Source organism: Sceloporus occidentalis, unplaced genomic scaffold (genome assembly GCF_023333645.1).
Source record: "Sceloporus occidentalis isolate IW3139 unplaced genomic scaffold, rSceOcc1.0.p SCAF_100, whole genome shotgun sequence".
Taxonomy (NCBI): Eukaryota; Metazoa; Chordata; class Lepidosauria; order Squamata; family Phrynosomatidae; genus Sceloporus; species Sceloporus occidentalis.
This window is the reverse complement of record NW_028317080.1, coordinates 1,510,824-1,521,959: the sequence shown is the minus strand read 5'-3', so window position 1 is coordinate 1,521,959 and position 11,136 is coordinate 1,510,824.

The following is an 11,136-nucleotide window of genomic DNA, read 5'->3' as shown; positions in this document are numbered from 1 at the left end:
TCGTGCGAGTGGCGGTACGCTGTTATGTCACACAATCGGGCATCCCCTTCCATTGGGCGTCAATGCTTAAGCCCACCAGAAGGTGACTTATCGACAGGAGAGATTTCTCTAGACACTGCTGGGATCTCAGATTGCTCCCCCTTTTGGCTGATCGCACGCATTGCCATCAGCAATGCAAGTCAATAGAGCCTTGGTTGCTGATCACAGTGTGATCAATCCAGGGGAGATTGGAGTGAAACAAGGTTTCCCAGGGACGGAGAAAGTAAAAAGAGTGTTTGTTTCTAATCAACTATGAACAAAAATGTAAATATAAAAAATGCAGTGAGCTCAGTAATGGCATATATAAGATGTACGATAGATCCCCAAAGGGATCTCTATTCATATTGCAGTGATGGTTAAATTGCAAAAACAAAAGGTTTTTTTTTTTGTTTATTTTACATATAACCACTCACAATTATTATTTTTTGCATATTTCTATGGTTTCAAGCAAAAGCCCTATTTCTTTAAAAAAAAAAAAAAAAGAATGTATAAAGTACTGTGGGACCCGAGGACAGTCTGCCACCGAACGCCTAATCAGCTCAGGCATAAATACACCCCTATACGTATAACCTTGTTGTAGGGAGCTGTGAAATCTTTTTGTGCTACACAAATAAAATATAATAATTGCAAGATAGTGATGTCAAATCATTTCATTACTTAGATGATAAAGACATTTAATTTTAAACACATAATTATTTCATGACACAAAAACAATTTTAACTTTGCCCTTGGCTACAAATCCCAATGACCTCCTGCGCCCTCCGAGCCAAGCATCTAATGCTCAGCACTGATTCCTATCTCAGGCAATCCGTAGAGAGTTGGAATCTCAGACGTCAATATGAGTTCTTAATTTACGTCGCTGAGTTCTTAATTTGAGCTCCTAATTTACGATTTTCTTTATGAAAATCAGATACATACTGTTACATTTCTAATAAAAATGATTCTATTGGTCCTCATATTTTGGCGATATCAAATATTTATATCAAGAAATGACCTATGAGTATTCTGAAGTTGTCTTCGTTGGAAAAGCTTATGATTTGATTCCCATTATGGGGAAATTAGTTGACGTTCCACAGTCCAAGTGGCTGATAGACCTTCAGTAGAGGGTCTATTAATGCTCTGCTTCCACTCAAAGCTGTGGGCTCTGCGCAGTCACATGCCGTGTTTTCTGGGTTTGTGTGATTATTTTAGGTTGCATATCTCAGCCGTATTTCAGCTCTCCGTCTCTAGCATTTTTTTTGCTCATCCCTGCATATTGTAATGTTTGAGGCTCATTTTTCAGAGAAAAGGCTAAAGGGTCTAGGGAGGGGGGGGGGCGCATCAGAGTTGGGTTTACTTGTTTTCTCCTTTTTTCTTTTTAAAGCACAAAAAACATCAAAGCCTCGCTAAGCCTCCAGGTTTTCTGCACATGTGCCGCTCAAGAATGATTGATGGGCCCAGCTGCAGGGGGGGGGGGTGCTCTAGTACTGTAGCATGCGCCAAAATCTTGTGGATACCTTCCTGCCTGTGTCAGCCTTCCAGAGCAGGGGATCGACCGCGATTATTGGTATTTTTTATTAAAACTTGCGTAGATCTCCATGGGGCTGATTTTAGAACTATTACATATCACTTCAAAGAAACAGTCCAGACCCTTACTGCATAAACATAGAAGCCATATTACTTCTCTGCGCACACAATATTACGACAAGAAAACCAAGAGACAGGGAAAGTCATTTCATCTAATATCTTGTGTACTATGAAATGATGATCAGTGCTTCATAACGGGGCATAGAACAACAACATCGCCACTGAACGCCTAGTTCTGATTTCATTCAAATTTCACATAATATTGACAATTGGTTATTTATGGCTTATTTGTGATAAGCCTATGGACATGTAAAAATGTAGGACCAGCGCCCACAGCATACTTCCAAAGTGTCCTGGTTTTAATGGGCCAGTCCTGATTGTCCTGATTATCCTCTGATGCCCCCTGACCCTCCGAGGGAGCTGTAAAATCTATGAACATCTATACTTTTGCAGCCCGCTCCTTACTGTAGCTCCCATGTGGCCTCTGTGAAACGTTCTGCGGCTTTGCGCAGTGAGGTGGGCGGGTAGTCACACTCTGACCCCACCCCTGCCCAATTCTGGCCACACCCTCCAACACAGGGGTCCCAATTTGGACACCTAAGATGTTGGGGGGGGGGGGTGCTACAGAAATCTATGGTATAAGATATGTTTATATTAATATTTTTTTCTATTTGTATTTTCTATTTAAAAAATGGACTGTGTGACTTAGTGGCTCTAGGTTTTTAGGGGCCCTAAGCCAAAATATTTATCAAAGTCTCATATTTAACGTCGCTAATAAAAAGAATAATTATGCATGTAGTAAGGAACTCAATATTTAGGATCTCAAATTAATTTGTAAGAAACAAAAAGATATAATTTTAGGGAACGTGTCTTGCTTTTCTATAAATACCTTCCAATCAACCTTTAGACCTCTTAGACAACTGAGGACTGTGAGCAGCTGATTAATATGCTTATATAGTAGTGCTAGGCCCAGACTAGCCATTTGGCACATTGGGCAGTGGGCCACTGCCAACATGGGCAGAAAGATGTTGGGAGTCTTGTCCTAACTGTCAGAGAACTGGCGAGGTAAAGAATAAGAAAGAATGACCAACTAAGTTATGGACAAACTCAACAACTTTTATAAGGTGGCATCACCAGAAGTTAGTATATTGCAGACTAATAAATAATTTTGGAATTAAAGGTACATATTAGGTAATATACGGTTATATTTTTGTTGTCTAGAGCTTGTACCTTTGTTTGTTTTTATATATTTTTATTTGGCACCATAACTATCTGATGGCTGAAAACATGACTCATGGATTCAAGTCTATTTCTACAGATCCATTTATTAATCAGAAAGACTGAAACAATCTTCAAAACCCACAGACAAATTGGATCAATTAGTTATTTGAAAAGGCTCCGGCTTAGAGCAGTTAATAATAATTAGGCCTAATTGAGTATCAAAAAGCCGCTGACCTAATTAGGCCTGTTATCGACAGATTAATGAAATTAATGAGAATTGTGGACAGTAGGTCCGACATGGGGGATCACTTACAAGAACGGACAGAGACAAACTCATTTATACCATTCGCACCCAGTCTTCCCAGTAGGTTGTGTATTGATTTGTTATAAAATGTATTATGGGTTGAGAAAAAGCGTACTAATCGGTTATTGTTACAATAATTATATCATAATTTAATTTCTTGTAAACCGTGACAAGAGGTGTCAATAGACCGGCTCGTAGTAAGGTGGGAATTAATGGCAGCAGTCTGAATTTCCGTATCTAGAAGAATCCTTCCTTTTATGCCGACAATGAAAAGTATTTCTAATAATTCATATGTCAAACTAGGTGAAAACTCTACAAATACAGTCCATGAATTGTGGAAATAGCACAGGACTTCTCCTAGGTCAAGTGAAATGGGAAATAGTACTGACTCATGTTGACATGTCTAGCTCTTCACGTCAGGTATGACTAGGGCTGGACAAATACCAGAAGCCAGGTAGGCAGAGCTTCTACAATTTAACATCCAGGTTCGCTTGTTTGCATTTTATATTGAACTCTACAGACATATCCTTTTTTGTCTTGGAAAAAAGTCAAGCTGGCTTCTAACTTCTACATAAATTGCCCATTAAACATGCAAGTAAATGACTCAGGGAAGAGAGCTTGGCCGCCATGACTTTTAGCATAGTTCTGCAATTCTCTTGGAGGCATCCATGTCACAACACTACTCTCGTGGACTCATGTGTTTGGATTCTACCTGGAACTTCATTTTGGATTGTTCTCCAGTTCCTGATCTTTGCTTTCTGATAGACATTGTGTGGTTGCCACCTGCCATGACCTTGGTTGTTTATGGACTCCCCCCTGCCCCATCCTTCGACACTGTGTTTTTTCTAACTTTGCCAATGGGGTTCTCCACCAAGACACACTTGTGGCACCTGCACAGTGCGCATGTACAATTCATGCAAAAATAACCAAAAAATCCCTTGATACAACAAAGTGCCCTGGCTGCCCTCCATGGTCCTGTCTCAACATAACCACGTCTATAAGAAATACGGGTAACTCACTTTACGTCACGTTACACGATAATGCTACTATATCACATCAGCTTGCTGTGTACATTTATCATCGTTCTTCCATTTAAATAAGTTAGAGCTGCACTTATACACATTTAAATATATATCTGGCCGTACATGTGTGTGGTTCGGTGTTCAGAAGGGTAAGTAGGTTGTTGTAAAGGGCTGCTCTCATCTCTAAGGGTTAAATATTGCGATTTGCGACCAGTAGTCATCTCCATTGACCTGGAAGATGAATCTTTTGGTTTTATACCCATTTGATCAGACTTTGCTCATTAACTTATTAATAATATTACATATTTAATTCACTGCATTGCCCAGGCTACTGTCAAAGGAGTCATTTTTTGATAAGGAGATTGAATATCAGACAGCGAACGCCATTAATTAAAGCACTTTAATGCCTTGGCGCTCAGGAGTTTATGATTGGGATAAGGTAATTTGATGCCACTTAATGTCCCTTTATAAAGATTTCAGGCCTGTTAAAAGCTTGTTCTGTTGCTATATCTTCCCAACAATGTCATTTTCCATTTGATGATTTAATAGGGCCCCATGATAAAAGATTACTTATTAAATGATACGCTTGGAGTTAATCTCATAAATCTCTTCTTTTGCTTGTTAACACTGTTTTTGCCAGCAAGTTGTACAGTAATTCACTTATCCTCGCTCCGGGAGATACACAGAAGGCTTATTGACCCCGCCCACTGCACTTGTGGGAGGAGTCAATCTACCCATTATACAATATAGACATTAAAATAAAAAGAATGTCAATGACATAACATTACATGGTATTTTGTGAATCACCATATACTCATCCCGGTGAGTTTTTGTCCCATAACTGGCATTCATTTGAGTTATATTACCCTAACAAGAACCCTAACCCTCTCGGGCCTTCGGCTGGTCGCATTTAGGAATGACCACTCCCCACCCTATTCCCTTCCCACCCCATACAAATGCATTTGGGGATAGTCCTTTCACTCACAAAGCCACTCCCCCAAAGTGGGAGGGATCTTGGTAGCCAGAGAATGAATAATACGAGGTACCGGGCATGTGAGAATGAATAATACAAGGTACAGCGCATGAGAGAATGCCTAATACAAGGTGCTGGTACAGCACTATGGAATTTGATGGCAGTATATAAAATAATAAATAATAATAATATGAGAATGCCTTATATGAGGCTCAGCGTATCTGAGATTAATTTAATTAGCTGTGCGATCATCGCAAAGTTTAAGAAAAGGAGGGGGGATTGCTAACTCGACAATCACGTAGTCAATTATTTGTATTTCTACCAAAAAAGTGTATTATTTGCAGGCTGCGATTATAACATGTTGCTTTGGGGTTTTTATTCTGCAAATATATTTGTTTTTGCTCAAAAGGCACTGTTTGTAGGTCACATATATTTCATACCATTTTGGTTTGGCTTTTTTTCCGCTGATGCTAAATGTTTTTATTGTTAACATTCCTGGGATAACTGAATATTATACGGCCACAAAATAGTTATCAATGCGTTCTTACCGCCATTGTGTTCAAACGTGGCTTGGCTATTTTTGCTTAGAAAAACATCTGGCACAGAGGCATTATTGTCATAAATGTATGTTTGTTTCAGAAATGACAAACGTTATACAACAAATAACGTTTTACATGAATTAAGCAAACTGTCCTAAATGTAACTTCTAGAGGATCAATCGGATGTAACCATTTTCAGGACACAATCCCCATTTTCAGACTTTTGTTCACAGAAATCCCCCCCTGACACCTCTTAAATCTAAAGTTGACCTGGTATTTTAATACAAGTGGTTTATATGCTGCAAAATATATCTGTCATAGTCATTCCCTCGGAACTCTGGGTTTGACTTGGAGTCTCTGGGTGAAGCACTGCTTTCCCAGGTCTCTGGGTCACTCTCCTCTATCTCCAGGGCAGGGGAGTGGTCTTTAGCCACTCCCCAGCCAATTCTCCTCCCAATCTATATGAGGCTAGCCGCGCCCTTCACATGGCTAACCACACTCATCCTAAAAGAGGAGAGCTCCTGGTAGCCAATACTGGGATTACAATTATAGTAAGTATAACCAAATAATTTTATTGCACATCACACATCTAGAAAAGTTATAGATTACAAATATTGTTTCTGAGCAGGTGCGTAACTAGAAACCACCGGGCCCTGATGGGAAAATTTCCTCCAGGCCCCCCAACTTCAACAGCTAGTCTGTGCCATCATCGCCCCTTGCTCCCCCAACATAAAATATATGTAAACACACAGATTACACACACTTACTCATACTCTGTAACACACACAATTACATATACATGCTCACACACACAAATCCATGCTCACACACAAAAGTACACATCCATGGTCACAAACACACAAGTACACATCCATGCTCATACATACACACAATTACACATCCATGCTCACACGCACACACATTTACACATCCATGCTCACACGCACACACAATTACACATACATGCTCACACACAAAAGTACACATCCATGGTCACAAACACAAAAGTACACATCCACGCTCATACATACACACAATTACACATCCATGCTCACACGCACACACAATTACACATCCATGCACACACGCACACACAATTACACATCCATGTTCACACACAAAAGCACACATCCATGCACACACACACAAAAGTACACCTTCCATGCCCACACACACAAAAGTATATCTTCCATGCTCACACACACAAAAGTACACATTCCATGCTCACACACACAAGTACACATCCATACTTACACACATAAACATACATCCCACCTCCCTCCCGCCCCCGCTTACCTCTCACCGCTCCTGCAGGTTGCTATCCGACTGCTAACACACTGTGCAAGCACACACTGTGCGAGCAGCCTCTGTTTCACCGCAGGGTCACGTGACAACGGCTGGATATCAGAGGCTGCACATTACATTTATATGGTCGCGCAGTGTGCCGCTGGTCTTATCCCGCCAGGGGCCACACACTGTGCTGGAATGGCAGTTCGGGTGAGTTTGGAGCGATGTTGGCCAGCAGCAGACCAGTCATTTGTCCGATGTGCCAGATGGCCAGTCCAGGCCTGATTGCTATGAATTAGTGGATTGTTATGACATTTCCACTGCCAAGGCAAATTGTGCACATCGCAGACCACTAGAGACCAGTACTATTAAACGTTTAATGGCCCTACACAGATTGTAATCAAATAAAATAGCCATAGTGGAGAAACTCAATTTTCCAGAATATGAATATTCTGTATATAGGCTTAGGAATCATGTTCAAATTCCCAAGAACATAGAGGAGTAGAATTGTACCATGTTGGCCATGTAAAAAATAGAAGCAAATTTCTTAAATCGCATCAGATTGCAAGCTTTCCAGACTCTTCAGATCTTTTCTCCAGACATATTCCCTAATTGATGAAACCATCCTTCTAAATGATCTAGACTTCACAGATTCATCAGAGGACAATATGCAATTCCGTCACATATTGTGACTATACCAAGGGGACCCAAAACTTAAATTGATGGCACCAGTGAGACTTTGGCAGCTTTTTGCACACTTGTAACTAGATAATCCGCTACCGGTAATTAATGAGTAAGAGCCATTTGGGAGAAATATAATAAAACTTCTTGTCCAAACAAAAACGGTAACAGTCATAAGCCCATATCAAGTCTATAATCAGAAAAAGATATAATTTGTGTGGTACGGCAACCGACTTTGATGCATGACCTTGAGCTATCATTATTTTGTTGTAATTCAGAGTTTATAGTTTACTTCAGTTGTATTCAGAAAAAAAAGATGAATCATAAAAACAAGTATGTACATATTGAACAGGCTTCATTCCTTTTAAGAGTAGGTTTGGGGAAAGGAGAAGTCGGAAATAGCTATAAAAGGTGAAACCACGTAAGACGACCAGTCAGACACAGGGTGTGCCAGACAATAGGGGAAAATGCAGTTACGGTCATTGGGAACGGTTGTCCTGACATCTGACCAATGATATGCCTTTGATTTAAGGTGCTGTTCCACCTAAACTGCTTTTAATGCATTAGATTATATTTTGCATGGACTCCAATGCATTCTGTTGTATGTAGATCTGTGTCTTACGATATTGGGAGTTAGATAATTTATTTGACTGATTGTACTATGCGGCTATCTAGATATGAACTTATAGTGCAGAAACAGGGTAAATCATGCTTCAATGTGCTTAAGTGGGGCAGAAAGGGAAGGATAGTAGGGGTGGATTGCCAGGGATATGATGGGAGAGATTACAAGGTGAGGGCTAGGAATCTCTTTTCAAAAAGCCATGTTTTTAGTTACTTCCTAAATGTGGGGTGGTCTTCTGCTGTCCTGAGAGGTGAAAGTAGGATGTTCTAGAGCTGCGCACCTAGAACAGAAGGTGAATGGCCTCCTCGTTTTTCCTTGTGGTATTATCTTGTTTATTGCATGACCTACTCACTGTTTGCTGGCAAAGTGGGCGGTAAAATAAATGTAATCTGACGTCAAACAGTCGGCTCAATAATCGAATCTTGTAGCCACGATGGCATTGGATAGGAAATATGTACATTTCAGTGACACGCTCCTCCAGAAGGAATTCTGTTATAAAATTCAAGAACGTAAAATAATCTTCCCATAGCACATTTGTTTTTCACTGAAGCACTAGGAGCACTACTGAATCACAAACAATATCATTATAATTTTTGCATTGGTGTAACGCCATCATAATCCGCAGCGCGGTACAACATGATCCAAAAAGTCTAAAAAATGTATCTATAGTTTTGTTATTCCTGCAGAGCGTCGTTTTATTTTATATTTCTTAAACCATAGATTTTTGACTGCAGTAACTGGAATTCCTCCAGAGATTTATTTAAAGGAGTAGTTTTAAGTTTCAAAAACGAAAACACTTATTTCAAAATGATTTCCTTTACAAACAAAATACAGTTTCTCCCTCCAGTGGGACAGTAAACATTATAAAGACACCAAGCTCTGTATTTCTTTGCTGCTGGCTTCTTCTGTAAACAGTCCATGACCTGGGAGTTCCTTTGGCCACAGGCCGCTATGACATCACTTTTGCTCAATTAGAAGCCCCGACCCACCAGCGCTGGCGTGCTAAACCAAACGCGCATGCAGCCTGCAGCCTTCAACTACAGGTCTCTGCATGTTCATAATGCCGCGTACTTGATTATTTTCTTTGTATGAGAAAGCAAATTCAATACAGTTTTTGTTTTCGTGTTACTGTCTGTGTTAAAACACCAGACAGGGTGGTAGATAAATGGAGCAGCCTCCCATCGGAAGTAGTTAGAGGCTACTACAATGGGGGAATTTAAACATAGGATAGGAATATGGCTATCCTGAATAGACCAAGACCAAGGACCGATTATGGTCCAAGTCTTTGGACTGGATAGTTCTTATCTGCCGTCAACTTCTATGTACCTATGTCACTTTAATATAACTGGATGGCAAATACCTAAAAGAACCCAAACCCAGGGAGAGATAAAGTCAACTAATTATGTACTCCATTAACATTTGGAAAGTCATGTCTCTTTTGGCCCAAGAGCTTTGAAATGTGTTTAGTGTTCCAAGTTAATCCTTGTGATTAAAACAACACAGACGTGAAAAGCACATTCTGTGAATTCTATATATATGCTGTGTACTACATTAAAGATGTATAATTAATTTCTTAAAAGGCATTCTTCTTTGTTGTTGGGAAAAGCTAAAGACATATGTCAGCATCCAGGAGGTTAAGTGTTTCAACTTCCCGTAGCCAGGTCTCCTCTGTTTGTTTGGGCTCTAGGGATGTCTTAACAGCATTTTTTTCTCCCAAGGACCTGAAGGTTGCTATCCGGACCAGATGACCATCTAATCCCAGGAGAACAAGCGGAATGGGATAAAGTAAACACCCGAACAGCAGTCATCTCCTCTAATTACCCAGCATGCACTAATGACCTGCCCCAAGTGTGGAGGCCTCTCTGATCTGCCATTTAACATGGGACTAGTCATTTGAAAATAAGCTGTTTCAAGGAGGATCTTAGGATCCTAATTCAGCACTTTGGCCCCCAAGTCCACCGGGACACTTGTAAAACACTGATTCTCTCTCTAATTCTGGCACATTAGCAACTCTCTTACAGATGACTTTACTGGTGTGGACATTTCTTTGGATACTCAGTGTATATTAATAGCTAAGACTGAAAAAGAAAACACAAAAAAGAAAATTTGGCAAACCCAGTACATCATGCAACATGCTCTCGACAAGTAGACTTCATGTTAGTAACATAATAATTTAGGTTGCAAAAAGTCCATCATGTTCAACCCTTCTAACGATCGTTCCTGCTTTTGATCCAAAAGAAGGCAAAAAAACAAAATTTGTGACTCCAAAAATCAGATTTCTCCTAGGATCGAGAAGCTCTAAAATATTTAAATTATGTTTTTGACAAGTACTGTGCAGACCAGGACCGGGACCAGAGAAGAGATAAAGCCACATGAAATATAAGTTTTGAATAAAAGAAATGAGAAGATCATAAATAGATTCCTCCTTATGGTCATAAGACGAGAGATGATCTTAGGGGTTTTTGACAGGAGGGTTTGCTGGGTAGTTGTGTTTCAACTCCTCGACAACTTGGATTTACAGTGGCTGAAAACCACACATCCATCATCGTAGAGCAAGGGTAGGATATAACGTGTCCGCATATGATCTATCAAAATGTTTTCCTCGTCATATTGTCTTGGGACAAGGAAGCCGGTTGCTCATTCCATGATCAATCTTCCATCTTTCCCTCCTTGGTATCCAACTAACAGGAATAAAACATTATCAACACATTCAGATGTCGGAAAGAACATGTCATTGAGTCAGAGTGAGTTGTAAGACACTAAATTAAATTCTGTATATAGTAGGGTCCAAGTTACCTTCTTCTATGTATTTCAAGACTCACGTGGGAGCACGTGTGACAATTATTAGTCGAACTGTGTGAGTATGGTTGCCGGCAATGTAA